Genomic DNA, 17,926 nt, shown 5'->3' on the forward strand with positions numbered 1-17,926 from the left:
CTTCACTCTACTCCACTCCACTCAACTCCATTCCACTCCACTCCGTTCCACTGCATTACCTTCCATTCCACTCAAATCCACTTCACTCCACTCCTCTCCATTCCATTCCATTTCATTCTACACCTTTCCACTCGACTCCACTCTACTCCACTCCACTCCAGTCCACTCCATTCTACACCACTCCATTCCACTCGATTTCACTGCACTCCAATCCACTCCACTTAACTGCCCTCCACTCCACTCCTTTCCATTCCATTCCATTTCTTTCTACACCTTTCCACTCCACTCCACTCCACTCTACTCTGTTCCATTCCATCCCATTCCATTCTACTCGATTCCACTCCACTCCACGCCACTCCACTCCACTCCATTCCATTGCATTGCATAACTATCCAAATCACTCCATTCCACTCCACACCAATCCACTCCACGCCACTCCACTCCACTCCACTCCACTCCATTCCAATACATTCCATTCTAAATCCATTCTATTCCATTACTTTCTTTTGAAACGATCTCACTGTGTCAGCCAGGTTGGAGTGCAGTGCACAATCTGAGCTCACATTTCATTTCACCATTCCATTCCATTCCGTTGCATTCCATTCCATTCCACTCCACTCCTCTCTGTTCAATTCCATTCCTTCCCAGTCCGTTCCACTCCACTGCACTCTACTTCATTCAATTCCATTCCACCCCATTCCTTTTGACTCCATTCCACTCCACTCCACTTCACCACATTTCATTCGAATCCATTCAATGCCATTCAATTCCATTCCATTCGATTCCATTCCATTGCATTCCCTTCCATTCCATTCGATTCCATTCCATTCCATTGCATTCTGTTCCATTCGATTCCATTCCATTCCATTCCCTTCCATTCCACTCCACTCTATTCCATTCCACTCCACTTCATTTCACTCCACTCCACTCTGCTCCATTCCACTCCACTCCACTCCTCTTTATTCCACTCCACTCCTCTCCATTCCACTCCACTCCATTCCACTCCACTCCACCCCACTCCACTCCACTCCACTCCATTCCATTGCATTCCATAACAATCCATACCACTCAATTCCACTCCACTCCACTCCATTCCATTGCATTCCATAACAATACATACCACTCAATTCCACTCCACTCCACTCCACTCCACACCACTGCACTCCACTCCATTACCTTACATTCCATTGTAAATTCATTCCATTCCATTACTTTCTTTAGACGGAATCTCACCCTGTCACCCAGGCTGGAGTGCAGTGCACAATCTCAGCTCACATTTCATTTCACCATTCCATTCCATTCCATTCCATTCCATTCCATTCCATTCCATTCCATTCCTTTAGATTCCATTCCATTTAATTCCATTCTGTTCCTTTCCACTCCACTCCACCCCACTCCACTCCATTCACTGCACTCCATTCCACTACATTCCATTCCACTACACTCCATTCCACTACACTCCATTCCACTCCATTCCATTCCATTCCACTCCACTCCACTCAACTCCATTCCATTCCATTCTACACATTTTCTCTCCATTCCACTCCATTCCATTCCATCCCATTCCATTCCACTCCATTCCAGTCCTCTCCATTCCACTCCCCTCCACTCCACTCCATTCTATTCCATAAAAATCGATACCACTCCATTCCACTGCACTCCACTCCACTCCATGCCACTCCACTCCACTCCATTTCATTCTAAATCCATTCCATTCCATTCCTTTCTTTTGACCAGCTCTGACTCTATCTCCCAGGCTGCACTGCAGTGCACAATCTTAGCTCACATTTCATTTCACCAATCCATTCCATTCCATTCCATTAAATTCCATTCCATTCCATTCCATTCCATTCCATTCCATTCCATTGCATTCCACTCCACTCCTCTCCACTCCAGTCAATTCCATTCCTTCCCATTCCATTCCTTCCCATTCCATTCCACTCCATTCCATTCCAATACATTCCATTGCATTCCATTCCAGTCCATTCCATTCCATTCCACTGCATTCCAGTCCAATCCATTCCACTTCACAGCATTCCATTCGATTCCATTTGATGTCATTCAATTCCATTTGATTTGATTCCATTCGAATCCATTTTTTCCATTCGATTCCATTCAATTCCATTCGACTCAATTCCATTCAATTCCATTTGATTCAATTTGATTCGATTCCATTCGATTCCATTCCATTCCACTCCACTCCACTCCATTCCACTCCACTCCACTCCACTCCATTACACTCCACTCCATTCCACTCCATTCCATTCCACTCCATTCCATTCCATTCCATTCTTTCTAAATCCATTCCATTGCATTCCTCCCTTTGACGGGATCTCACTCTCTCACCCAGGCTGGAGTGCAGTGCACAATCGCAGCTCACATTTCATTTCACCATTCCATGCCATTCCATTCCACTGCATTCCGTTCCATTGCATTCCATTGCATTCCATTCCATTTCAATCCATTGCATTCCATTCCATTCCACTCCACTGCACTCCATTCCACTCCACTCAATTCCATTCCTGTCCACTCCATTCCACACCACTCCACTCCACTCCACTACACTCCACTCCCTTTCATTCCAATAGACTCCACTCCATTCCACTCCATTCCACTAAACTCCACTCTACTCCACTCCACTCCATTCCACTCCACTCAATTCCACTCCAGTCTACTCCATTCCATTCCATTCTACACATTTCCACTCCATTCCACTACACTCCTCTCCATTCCATTCCATCCCATTCCATTCCACTCCATTCCACTACACTCCACTACACTCCACCCCACTACACTCCACTACACTCCACCCCACTACACTCCACTACACTCCACCCCACAGCAGTTCATTCCACTCCATTGCATTCCATTCCATTACAATCCATACCATTCCATTCCACTAAACTCCAGTCCATTCCACTCCACTCCACTCCACTGCACTCCATTCCATTTCATTCCATTCTAAATCCATTCCATTATATTCCATTCTAAATCCATTCCATTATATTCCATTCTAAATCCATTCCATTGACTTCCTTTCTTTCGACAGGATCTCACTCTCTCACCCTTGCTTTAGTGCAGTGTGCAATCTCAGCTCACGTTTCAATTCACCATTCCATTCGATTATGTTCCATTACATTTCATTCCACTCCACTCCACTCCCCTCCATTCAATTCCATTCCACTCCACTCTATTCTACTCCACCCCACTTCATTCAATTTCATTCCTTCCCATTCCATTCCACTCCACTCCATTCTACTCCACTCCACTCCATTCATTTCCATTCTATCCCTCTTCATTCCACTCCATTCCACTCCACTCCACTCCATTTCACCGCATTCCATTCGATTCCATTAAATTCATTTCCATTCCATTTCATTTGATTTCATTCATTTCCGTTAGATTCCAATCCATTCGATTCCATTCCGTTCCCTTCGATTCCATTCCATTGTATTCCATTCCATTCCATTCCACTCCATTCCATTTCGTTCTATTCCATTCCTCTCCACTCCACTCTACTCCACTACACTCTACTCCATTCCACTCCACTCCATTCCACAGCACTACCATCCATTCCACTCAAATGCACTCCACTGCACTCCTCTCCTTTCCATTCCATTCCATTCTACACATTTCCACTCCACTCCAGTGCACTCCATTCCACACCACTCCATTCCACTGCATTTCACTGCACTCTAATCAACTCCACTCAACTGCCCTCCACTCCACTCCTCTCCATTCCATTCCATTTCTTTCTACACCTTTCCACTCCACTTGACTCCACTCTACTCTGTTCCATTCCATCCCATTCCATTCCACTGGATTCCACTCCACTCCACGCCATTCCACTCCACTCCATTCCATTCCATTTCATAACTATCCAAACCACTCCATTCCACTCCATACCAATCCACTCCACGCCACTCAACTCCAACCCACTCCATTCCATTACATTCCATTATAAATCCGTTCTATTCCATTCCTTTCTTTCGACACGATCTCACTGTGTCACCTAGGTTGGAATGCAGTGCACAATCTGAGCTCACATTTCATTTCACCATTCCATGCCATTCCATTGCATTCCATTCCACTCCACTCCATTCCGTTCAATTCCATTCCTTCCCAGTCCATTCCACTCCACTCCATTCCACTCCACTGCACTCTACTTCATTCAATTCCACTCCACCCCATTCTTTTTGACTCCATTCCACTCCACTCCACTCCACTTCACCACATTTCATTCGAATCCATTCAATACCATTCGATTCCATTCCATTCGATTCCATTCCATTCCATTCGATTCCATTCCATTCCATTCGATTCCATTCCATTCCATTCCATTGAGTTATGTTTCATAAGATTCCATTCCATTCCATTACCATCCATTACATTCCACTCCATTCCAGTCCACTCCCTTCCACTCCACTCCACTCCATTCCAGTCCATTCCACTCCACTCCACTCCATCTCACTCCATTCCATTCAATTCCATTCCACTCCATTCCATTATATTCCACTCCATTTCATTCTACTCCACTCTACTCCATTCCACTCCAATCCACTCCACTCCATTCCACTCCACTCCAGTCCACTCCGTTCCATTCCATTCCAGTCCATTGCACTCCATTCCATTCCATTCCACTCCACTCATTCCATTCCACTCCATTCAACTCCGCTGAAATCCACTCCATTCCAATCCACTCCATTCCATTCCATTCCATTCCAAATCCATTCCATTTCATTCCATTCTATATCCATTCCATTCATTTCCTTTCTTTTGAAAGGATCTCACTCTGTCACTCAGGCTGGAGTGCAGTGCACAATTTCACCTCACATTTGATTTCTCCATTCCATTCCATTGTATTCCATTTTACTCCACTCCACTCCACTCCGTTCAATTCTATTCCTTCCCTGTCCATTCCACCCCACTCCATTCCACTCCACTGCACTCTTCTTCATTCAATTCCATTCCACCCAATTCTTTTTGACTCCATTCCACTCCACTCCACTTCACCACATTTCATTCGAATCCATTCAATGCCGTTCGATTCCATTCCATTCGATTCCATTCCATTCGATTCCATTCCGTTACATTCCATTCCATTGAATTCCTTTCCATACAATTCCATTCCATTCCATTCCCTTCCATTACATTCCACTCCATTCCACTCCACTCCATTGCACTCCACTCCACTCCATTCCAGTCCATTCCACTCCACTCCACTCCATCTCACTCCATTCCATTGAATTCCATTCCACTCCATTCTATTATATTCCAATCCATTTCATTCTACTCCACTCTACTCCATTCCACTCCAATCCACTCCACTCCATTGCACTCCACTCCAGTCCATTCCATTCCATTCCAGTCCAGTCCATTGCACTCCATACCATTCCATTCCACTCCACTCATTCCATTCCACTCCATTCAACTCCGCTGAACTCCACTCCACTCCAATCCACTCCATTCCATTCCATTCCATTCCATTCCATTCCATTCCATTCCAAATCCATTCCATTCCATTCTAAATCCATTCCATTCCTTTCCTTTCTTTCAAAACGATCTCACTCTGTCACTCAGGCTGGAGTGCAGTGCATAATCTCACCTCACATTTGATTTCTCCATTCCATTCCATTCCATTCCATTCCATTCCATTCCATTCTAATCCATTCCATTCCATTGTATTCCATTCCACTCCACTCCACTCCACTACGTTCAATTCCATTCCTTCCCATTCCGTTCCACTCCACTCCATTCCACCCCACTCCACTCTGCTCCATTCAATTCCATTCCACCCCATTCCATTCCTCTCCATTCCACTCCACTCCACTCCACTCCACTTCACCGCATTCCATTCGATTTCATTCAATGCCGTTCAATTCCATTCCATTCCATTGTATTCCATTCTATTTGATTTCATTCGATTCCATTCCATTCGGTTCCATTCCATTCCATTCGATTCAAATCCATTCCATTCCATTCCACTTCATTCCACATCACTTCATTCCACTCCACTCCAATCCACTCCACTTCACTCCATTCCACTCCATTCCACTCCACTCCATTCCACTGCATTCCATTCAATTCCATTCCACTCCATTCCATTCCATTCCACTCCACTTCATTCCACTCCACTCTGCTCCATTCAATTCCATTCCACCCCATTCCATCCCTCTCCATTCCACTCCACTCCACTTCACCGCATTCCATTCGATTCCATTCAATGCCATTCGATTCCATTCCATTCCATTGTAGTCCATTCTATTTGATTTCATTCGATTCCATTCCATTCGGTTCCATTCCATTCCATTCGATTCAAATCCATTCCATTCCATTCCATTCCACTTCATTCCACATCACTTCATTCCACTGCACTCCAATCCACTCCACTTCACTCCATTCCACTCCATTCCACTCCACTCCATTCCACTGCATTCCATTCAATTCCATTCCACTCCATTCCATTCTATTCCACTCCACTTCATTCCACTCCACTCCCCTCCATTCCACTCTACTCCACTCCACTTCATTCCATTCAATTCCACTCCACTCCATTGCACTCCATTCCAGTCCCTTCCATTCCAGTCCACTCCATTCCATTCCACTCTATTCCACTCCCCTCAACTCCACTCCACTGCCCTCCAATACACTCCATTCCATTCTATTCCATTCTAAATCCATTCCATTCCATTCCATTCTAAATCCATTCCATTCCCTTTCTTTCAAAAGGATCTCACTCTGTCACTCATGCTGGAGTACAGTGCACCATCTCAGCTCAAATTTCACCATTACATTCCATTGCATTCCATTCCACTCCACTCCACTCCGTTCAATTCCATTCCTTCCCATTTCATTCCATTTCACTCCATTCCATCCCACTCCACTCCACTGCATTCAATTCCATTCCACCCCATTCCATTGCACTCCATTCCACTCCACTCCACTCTGCTGCATTCAATTCCATTCCACCCCATTCCATTCCACTCCATTCCACTCCACTCCACTTCATCGCATTCCATTCAATTCCATTCGATGCTCTTCAATTCCATTCCATTCAATTCTATTCCATTCCATTTGATTTCATTCGATTCCATTCCATTCAATTCCATTACATTCCATTCGATTCCAATCCATTTCTTTCCATTCCACGCCATCCCCTTCCATTTCATTCCATTTCATTGCATTGCATTCCATTGAATTCCATGCCATTCCAATCCATTCCACTCCATTCCACTCCACTTCATTCCATTCTATTCCATTCCAATCCATTCCATTCCATTCCCTTCCATTCCATTGGATTCCATTCCATTCCATTGCAATCCAAGCCACTCCACTCCACTCCATTCCACCCCCTCCATTCCACTCCACTCCTCTCCATTCCATTCCACTCCATTCCCCTACACTCCAGTCCACTCCACTCCACTCACCTCCACTCCACAACATTGCATTCCATTCCACACCATAAGACTCCACTCCACTCCATTCCACTCCACTCCATCCATTCCATTCCACTACAGTCCATTCCATTCCACTCCAGTTAATTTCATCCCCTCCAGTCCATTCCACTCCACTCCATTCCATTCTCCTGCACTCCATTCCATTCCACATCACTTCACTCCACTGCACTCCACTCCACTCCATTCTACTCCTCCCCAAACCATTCCATTCCATTCCATTCCACTCCACTCAACTCCACTGCACTCCTTTCCAATCCATTCCATTCTACACCTTTCCACTGCACACCACCACACCCTACTCCTTTCCATTCCATCACATTCCATTCCACTTCATTCCACTCCACTTCATCCCACTCCACTCCACTCCATTCCATTCTGTAACAATACATTCCACTCCATTTTACTCCATTCCACTCCACGCCTTTCCACTCCCCTCCACTACCTTCTGTTACATTCCATTCTAAATCCATTCCATTCCATTCCTTTCTTTCTAAAGTATCTCACTCTGTCACCCAGGCTGGAGTGCAGTGCACAATCTCAGCTCACCTTTCATTTCACCATTCCATTCCATTAAATTCCATTCCACTCCATTCCATTCCATTCCACTCCACTCCACTCCATTTTACTCCATTCAAATCCATTCCTTCCCATTCCTTTCCATTCCAATACATTCCACTCCTCTCCACTCCATTCAATTCCATTCCAACCCATTCCATTCCACTCCACTCCATTCCACTCCAGTACATTTCATCGCAATCCTTTCAATTCCGTTCAATGCCACTCGATTACATTCGAATCGATTCCCTTTGATTCCATTCAATTTCGTTTTTTCCATTCGATTTCATTCTATTCCATTCGATTCCACTCTATTCCATTTGATTTGATTCAATTCGATTCTAAATCATTTGATTCCATTTGATTCCATTCCATTCCATTCCATTCTGTTCCATTCCGTTCCGTTCCATTCCGTTCCATTCCATTCCATTCCATTCCATTCCATTCCATTCCATTCGACTCCACTCAATTCTACTCCACTCCACTCAATTCCATTCCTTCCCATTCCATTCCACTCCACTCCATTCCACTCCACTGCACTGCACTGCAGTCCATGCAATTCCATTCCACCCCACTTCATTCCAATCCTTTCCACTCCACTCCACTCCTTTTCACCACATTCCATTTGATTCAATTCCATGCCATTTGATTCAATTCCGTGCCATTTGATTCCATTTGATTCGATTCCGTTTGATTCATTTCGATTCCATTTGTTCTATTTGATTCCATTCAATTTCATTCGATTCCATTTGATTCAATTCGATTTCATTTGAGTCGATTCGATTTGATTCGAATCCATTCTATTCCATTCAGTTCCATTCCGTTCCATTGCATTCCATTCCCTTCCATTCCATTCCACTCCATTCATTCCACTCCACTCCATTCCATTCCACTCCATTCCACTGCATTCTACCCCATTCCACTCCACCCCATTCCATTCCATTCCACTCCACTCGATTCCACTCCATCCCACTCCATTTCTTTCCATTCCATTACATTCCTTTCCACTCCACTCGATTCCACTCCATTCCACTCCATTTCATTCCATTCCGTTCCATTCCATTCCATTCCATTCCATTTCATTCCCTTCCATTCCGTTTCATTCCATTTCATTTCATTCCATTCCGTTTCATTCCATTCCATTCCATTTCATTCCATTTCATTCCATTCCATTCCATTCCATTCCTTTCCATTTCATTCCATTCCATTCCATTCCATTCCATTCCATTCCATTCCATTTCATTCCATTTCATCCCATTCCATTCCATTCCATTCCATTTCATTCCATTCCATTCCATTCCATTCCATTCCATTCCATTCCATTTCATTCCATTCCATTCCGTTTCATTCCATTTCATTTCATTCCATTCCATTCCATTCCATTCCATTCCATTCCATTTCATTCCATTTCATTCCATTCCATTCCATTCCATTCCATTCCATTCCATTCCATTTCATTCCATTCCATTCCATTCCATTCCATTCCATTTCATTCCATTCCATTCCATTCCATTCCATTCCATTCCATTCCATTCCATTCCATTTCATTCCATTCCATTCCATTCCATTTCATTCCATTCCATTTCATTCCATTCCATTCCATTCCATTTCATTCCATTCCATTCCATTTCACTCCATTCCATTCCATTCCACTCCATTCATTGCCAATCCATTCAATTCTATTGAATTCGAATCCATTCCATTCCATTGTGTTCCATCCGATTCCATTCCATTCTATTCCTTTCCAATCCATTCCATTCCATTCGTTTCCATTCAATTTGACTGCATTCCACTCCAGTCCATACCATTTGAGTCTATTCCATTCCAGTGCATTCCATTCGAGCCCATTCCATTCCGTTCCATTCCATTCCATTCCATTCGATATCTTTCCATTACGCTCCATTCCATTGTCTTCTTTTCTATTCCATTCAATTCCATTGCATTCAATTCCATTCCATTCGATTCCATTCATTTCGACTCCATTCCATTCGAGTGCATTCCATTCCATACCATTAAATTCCATTCCGTTCGATTCCAATCCGTTCCACTCCATTTTGTTCCAGTCCATTCCATTTGAGTCCATTCCATTCCAGTCCATTCCACTCCATTCCATTCTATTGCATTGCATTCTATTACATTCCATTGCATTCCATTCCATTCCATTTGATTACATTCGATTCGATTCTTTTACTTTCAAATCAATTACATTGCAATCCATTACCTTCAAGTCAGTCCTATTCCAGTCCATTCCATTCCTGTCCCTTCCATTCGATTCTATTCCGTTCGATTCCATTACATACTATTGCATTCCCTTTTATTAAATTCCATACGAATAAATTCCATTCGCGACCAATCCTTTCGAATCCATTCTATTTGTGTCCATTCCATACGAGTCCATTACATTTGAGTCCATTCCATTCCATTCCATTCCATTCTATTCTATTCCATTCGAATCTATTCCTTTGGAGTCCATTCCATTCCATTCAAGTCCATTCCATTCTATTCTATTCCAGTCAATTCCATTCCATTCGATTCCATTCCATTTGATCCAATCCACTCGATTCCACTCTGTTCCATTCCATTGCATTCCATTCCACTCCATTCCATTGCATTCCATTCAACTACATTCCATTTTATTCCATTGCATTCCATTCCACTTCATTTTATTGCATTCCATTCCACTCCATTCCGTTTCATTCCATTCCATTCCATTCCATTGGCTTACATTCCTTTCGATTCCTTTCCATTCAAATCAATTACATTGCAATCCATTGCATTCGAGTCCATTCTATTCCAGTACATATCATTCTGGTCCATTCCATTCGATTCTATTCCATCGATTCCATTCCATACTATTGCATTCTATTCAATTCCATTCTATTCAAATAAATTCCATTCGTGACCATTCCTTTCAAGTCCATTCTATTTGAGTCCATTCCATTCGAGTCCATTAAATTTGGGTCCATTCCATTCCATTTCATTCCATTCGATGCCATTCTGTTAGTTTCTATACCATTCGAGTCCAGTCCATTCGAGTCCATTCCACTCCATTGCATTCCATTCCATTCCATTCCATTCTATTCAATGCCATTCCTTTCGAATCCATTCTATTCAGGTCCATTCATTTCGAGCCCATTCCATTCCATTCCATTCGATGCCATTCCATTCGACTCTATTCTGTTTGACTCCACTCCATTCAATTCCATTCAATCTGACTCCATTCCATTCTATTCCCTTCTGATCCACTCCATTGCATTCCATTCGTTTCAATTCCCTTTGAGTCCATTCAACACCAGTCCATTCCATTCAAGTGCATTCCTTTCCAGTCCAATCCATTTGAGTCCATTCCATTCCATTCCATTCCACTTCATTCCATTTGATATCTTTCCATGACACTCCATTCCATTCTATTCCTTTTGATTCAGTTCATTTCCATTCTATTAGATTCAATTCCATTCGATTCCATTCCATTCGACTCCATTCCATTCTTGTCCATTCCATTGCTTTCCGTTCGATTCCAGTCAGTTCGATTCCATTTTGTACCAGTCCATTCCATTCGAATCCATTCCATTCCAGTCCATTCCTATCGATACCATTCCATTCGATTCCATTCCACTCGATTACACTCCATTCCATTCCACTGTATTCCATTCTATTCCATTCCTTTTCATTCCTTACCACTCCATTTTATTACATGCCATTAGATTGCATTCGTTTCGAATCAAATACATTGCAGTCCATTACATTTGAGTCCGTTCTATTCCAGTCCATTCCATTCCAGTCCATTCCATTCGATTCCTTTCCATTCGATTCCATTCCATACTATTGCATTCCATTCGATTCCAGTCTATTCGAATAAATTCTATTCGAGAAAATTCCTTTTGAGTCCATTCTATTTGTCTCCATTTCATTTGAGTTCATTACATTTGGGACCTTCCATTCCATTCCATTCCATTCCATTCGATGCCATTCCATTCCATTCTTTTCCATTCGAGTCCATTCTATTCGGGTCCATTCCATTCCATTCACTTCCATTCCATTTCATTCCATGCCATTCCATTCGATTCTATTCCTTTCAACTCCATTCCATTCCATTCCATTCCATCCGATTTCATTCCTTTCAACTCCATTCCATTCCATTCCATCCGATTCCATTCCATTGTATTCCATTCCAATCCAATCCATTCCATTCCATTCCATTCCACTTGATTCCACTCCATTCCATTTTATTGCATTTCATTCTATTCCATTGCTATTCCATTCAATTCTACTCCATGCGAGTCCATTCCATTCGAGTCCACTGCATTCCATTCCATTCGATTGCATTCCATATGATTCTGTTCCTTTCGACTCCATTCCAATCCATTCTGTTCCTTCTGATTCCATTCCATTCTTTTCCTCTCCATTCCAATCAATTCCGTTCCATTCGTTTCCTTTCCGTTCGAGACCATTTCCCTGCAGTCCATACCATTCAGGTCCATTCCATTCCAGTCCATTCCATTCGAGTCCATTCCTTTCCATTCCATTACATTCTATATCTTGCCATTACACTCCCTTCCGTTCCATTCCATTTGATGCCATTCCATTCTATTCTATTCCATTCGAGTTCATTACTTTCGAGTCCATTCTATTCCACTCCGTTCGATGCCATTCCTTGTAACTCCTATCCATTCGTCTCCATTCCATTCCATTTAGTTCCGTCAGATTCCATTGCATTCTATTCCTTTCCATTCCATTCCATTCTTTTCCCTTCCATTCGAGTCCATTCCACTTCAGTCCATTTCTTTTGAATCCATTGCATTCCATTCTATTCCATTCGTGTCCATTCCATTGCATTCGATATCTTTCCATTACACTCCATTAAATTCTATCCTTTCGATTCCATTCAATTCCATTCCATTCGATTCCATTCGATTGAATTCCCTTCCATTCGACTACATTCCATTGGAGGCCATTGAATTCCATTTCATTTGCTTCCATTCCATTTGATTCCATTTTTTTCCAGTCCATTCCTTTCAAGTCCATTCCATTCCAGTCTATTCCAATCGATTCCAATCCATTCAATATCAATCCTTTCGATTCCATTCCACTCGATTTCACTCCGTTCCATTCCATTGCATTCCATTCTATACCATTCCTTTGCATTCCATTCCATTCCATTTGATTACATTCCATTTGATTACATTCCATTTGAATCAATTATATTGTAATGCAAGGCATTCAAGTCCGTTCTATTCCAGTCCATTCCATTATGGTCCATTCCATTTGATTCCATTCCATATTATTGCATTCCATTCGATTCCATTCTATTCGAATAAATTCCATTCGAGACCATTCGTTTCGAGTCCATTATATTTGAGTCCATTCCATTTGAGTCCATTACATTTGGGTCCATTCCATTCCTTTCCATTCCATTCCATTCCATTCCTTTCGATGCCATGCAATTCAATTCTATTCCATTCGAGGACATTGCATTCGAGTCCAATTAATTTCAATCCATTCCATTCCATTCCATTCCATTCAATGACGTTCCAATTGATTGTATTCCGTTCGACTCCATTCCATTCCATTCCATCTGATTCTATTCCATTCTATTCTTTTCCTTTCCATTCCATTCCATTCGTTTCCATTACATTCGAGTGCATTCCACTCCAGGTCATTCCAGTCGAATCCATTCCATTCCAGTCCATTCCATCCGAGTCCATTCTATTCCCTTCCATTCGATATCTTCCCATTAAACTCCATTCCATTCTATTCATTTTGATTCCATTCAATTCCATTCCATTCATACCCTTTGCTTTTGATTCCATTCCATTTTACTCCATTGCATTCGAGTCCATTCCACTCCATTCCATTCAGTTCCATTCTATTCCAATCCGTTTGATTCCATTTTTTCCAGTCCATTCCATTCGTCTCCATTCTATTCCAGTCCATTCGATTCAATTCCATTCCATTTGATTCCATTCCACTCGATTGCACTCCGTTCCATTCCATTGCATTCCATTCTATTCCACTAAATTGCATTCCATTCCATTCCATTTGGTTACATTCCATTCGATTCCATTCCACTTGAATCAATTGCTTTGCAATCCATTATATTCTAGTCCGTTCTATTCCAGTCCATTCCATTCCGGTCCATTCCATTCGATTACATTCCTTTTGATTCCTTTACATACTATTGCATTCCATTCGATTCCATTCTATTCGAATAAATTCAATTTGAGACCATTGCTTTCGAGTCCATTCTATTTTAGTCCATTCCAGTCGAATCCATTAAATTTGGGTAAATTCCATTGCATTACATTGCATTCCATTCGATGCCATTACATTTGATTCTATTCCATTCGAGTCAGCTCCATTCGAGTCCTTTCCATTCCATTCCATTCAATGTCATTCAATTCGATTCTATTCCCTTTGACTCCATTCCATTCCATTCAGTTCCATCCGATTAAATTCTATTGTATTCCTTTCCATTCCATTCCATTCTATTCAATTTGTTTCCTTTCCATTCGAGTCAGCTCCATTCGAGTCCTTTCCATTCCATTCCATTCAATGTCATTCAATTCGATTCTATTCCCTTTGACTCCATTCCATTCCATTCAGTTCCATCCGATTAAATTCTATTGTATTCCTTTCCATTCCATTCCATTCTATTCAATTTGTTTCCTTTCCATTCGAGTCCATTCCACTCCAATCCATTCCATTCGAGTCCATTCCATTACTGGCCATTACATTTGAGTCCATTCCATTCCATTCGATATCTTTCCATTACACTCCCTTCCATTCCTTTCCATTCGATGCCATTCAATTCTATTCAATTCCATTCGAGTCCATTCCATTCAATTCCGTTCCACTCAATGCCATTCCATTCAATTCTATTCCATTCAACTCCATTCGATTCCTTTCCATTCCATCTGATTCCTTCCATTATATTCCTTTAAATTCCAATCCATTAACTCCTTTCCATTCGTTTCCATTTCATTCGAGAGCACTCCGCTCTATTCCATTCCATTCCAGTCCATTCCATTCGAGTCCATTCCACTCCAGTACATTCCATTTGAGTCCATTCCATTCCAGTCCATTCCATTCGAGTTCATTCCATTCCATTCAATTCCATTCCATTTGATATTATTCCATTACTCTCCCTTCCATTCCATTCCATTCCATTCCATGCCATTCCATTCTATTCTATTCTATTCAAGTGCATTCCATTCAAGTCCATTCCATTCCATTCTCTCCGATGCCATTCCATTCGATTCTATTCCATTCAACTCCATTTCATTTCATTTCATTCCATCTGATTCCATTCCATTCTATTCCTTTCCATTCTATTCCATTTCATTCCATTCCTTTCCATTTCTTTCGAGTCCATTCCACTCCAGTCCATTCCATCTGAGTCCACTTCATTCCATTCCATTCCATTCCATTCGAATCCATTTCATTCCGGTCCATTCCATTCGAGTCTATTCCACTCCTTCCCATTCCATTCGATATCTTTCCATTACACTCCATTCTATTCTTTTCCTTTCGATTCCCTGCAATTCCATACCATTCGGTTCCATTCCATTCGACTCCATTCCATTGACGTCCATTCTTTTCCATTCTGTTACATTCCGTTCCATTTGATTCCGATCCTTTCGATTCCATTTTGTTCCAGTCCATTCCAATCGAGACCATTGAATTCCAGTTCATTCCATTCGATTCCATTTGTTTACATTCCATTTGATTCCATTCCTTTCGAATGAAATACATTGCAATCCATTACATTCGAGTCCATTGTAATCCAGTCCATGCCATTCTGGTCCATTCCATTTGATTCCATTCCCTTCGATTCCATTCCATACTATTGCTTGCGATTCGATTCAATTCTTTTCAAATAAATTCCATTCGAGACCCTTCCTTTTGTGTCCATTCTATTTGTGTCCATTCCATTAGTGTCCATTACATTTCGGTAGCTTCCATTCCATTCCACTCCATTCGATGCCATTCCATTCGATTCTACTCCATTCGATTCCATTCCATACCATTCCATTCAATTCGATGACATTCCAATCCATTCTACTCCATTTGACTCCATTCAATTCCATTCTGTTAAATCCAATTTCATTCCATTCTATTCCATTCCATTCCTTTCCATTCCATCCCATTCTTTTACCTGCCATTCGAATGCATTTCACTCCAGTCCATTCCATTGGAGTCCATTCCATTCCAGTCCATTCCATAGGAGTCCAGTCTTTTCCATTGCATTCCATTCGATATCTTTCCATTACACTCCATTCCATTCTATTCCTTTCGTTTCTATTCAATTCCATTATATTCAATTCCATTCCATTCAGTTCCATTCCATTTGACTCCATTCCATTTGAGTCCATTTCACTCCATTCCAGTCCATTCCATTCCGTTCCTTTTGATTCCAATCAGTTCGATTCCATTTTCTTACAGTCCATTCCATTCGAGTCCATTCCATTGCAGTACATTCCATTTGATTGCATTCCATTAGATTCCATTCCACTCGATTCCACTCTGTCCCATTCCATTGCCTTCCATTCTATTCCATTCCATTGCATTCAATTCCATTCCATTTGATTCCATTCCATTTGATTTCAAGTCATTGGAATCAATTACATTACAATCCATTATTTTCGAGTACATTCTATTCCACTTCATTTCATTCCACTCCATTCCATTCTATTGAATTCAATTCGATTCCATTCCATACTATTGCATTCCTTTCGATTCCATTCTATTCGAATAAATACCATTCGAGACCATTCCTTTCGAGTCCACTCTATTTGAGTCCAACCGTTTGAGTCCAATACATTTGGGTCCATTCCATTGCATTCCATTCCTTTTCATTCCATTCGATGCCATTGCATTGGATTCTATTGCATTCGAATCCTTTCCATTCGAGTCCATTCCATTCGATGTCACTCCATTCGATTCGATGTCACTCCATTCGATTCTATTCTATTCGACTGCATCCCATTCCATTCCATTCCTTTCCTTTTCATTCCAATTGATGCCATTGCATTGGATTCTATTCCATTTGAATCCGTTCCATTCGAGACCATTCCATTCCTTTCCACTCCTTTCCATTCTATGCCGTTCCTTTCAATTCTATGCCATTCATCTCCATTCCATTCCATTCCGTTCCATCCGATTCCATTGCATTCTATTCCTATCCATTCCATTCCATTCCATTACATTTTTTTCCGCTCCATTCGAGTCCTTTCCACTCCAGTCCATTCCATTGGAGACCATTCCATTCAAGTCCAGTCCATTAGAGTCCATTCCATTCCATTCCATTTGGTATTTTTCCATTACACTCCATTCCATTCTATTCCTTTTGATTCCATCCAATTCCATTCCATTCGTTTCCTTTCCATTCAGTTCCATTCCATTCGACACCATTCCATTTGAGTCCATTCCATTCCATTTCATTCTGTTCCATTGGATACCAATCCGTTCAATTCCATTTTGTTCCACTCCATTCCTTTCGGTTCCTTTCCATTCCGGTCCATTCCATTCGATTCCATTCCATTCTATTCTATTCCATTCGATTCCGTTCCACTGGATTCCACTCCGTTCCATTCAATTGCATTCCATTCTATTCCATTCCATTTCACACCATTCCATTCCATTTGATTACACTCCATTTGAATCCATTCCATTCATATCAATTTCATTGAAATCAATTACATTCGAGTCTGTTCTATTCCAGTCCATTCCACTCCAGTCCATTCCATTCGATTCCATTCCTTTCGATTCCATTTCATAGTATTGCATTCCATTTGATTCTATTCTATTTGAATAAATTCCTTTCAATACCATTTCTTTGGAGTCCATTCTATTTGAATCCATTGCTTTCAATTCCATTACCTTTGGGTCCATTCCATTCCATTCTATTCCATTCC

This window comes from Pan paniscus, chromosome 23 (assembly GCF_029289425.2).
Source record: "Pan paniscus chromosome 23, NHGRI_mPanPan1-v2.0_pri, whole genome shotgun sequence".
NCBI classification, from domain to species: domain Eukaryota; kingdom Metazoa; phylum Chordata; class Mammalia; order Primates; family Hominidae; genus Pan; species Pan paniscus.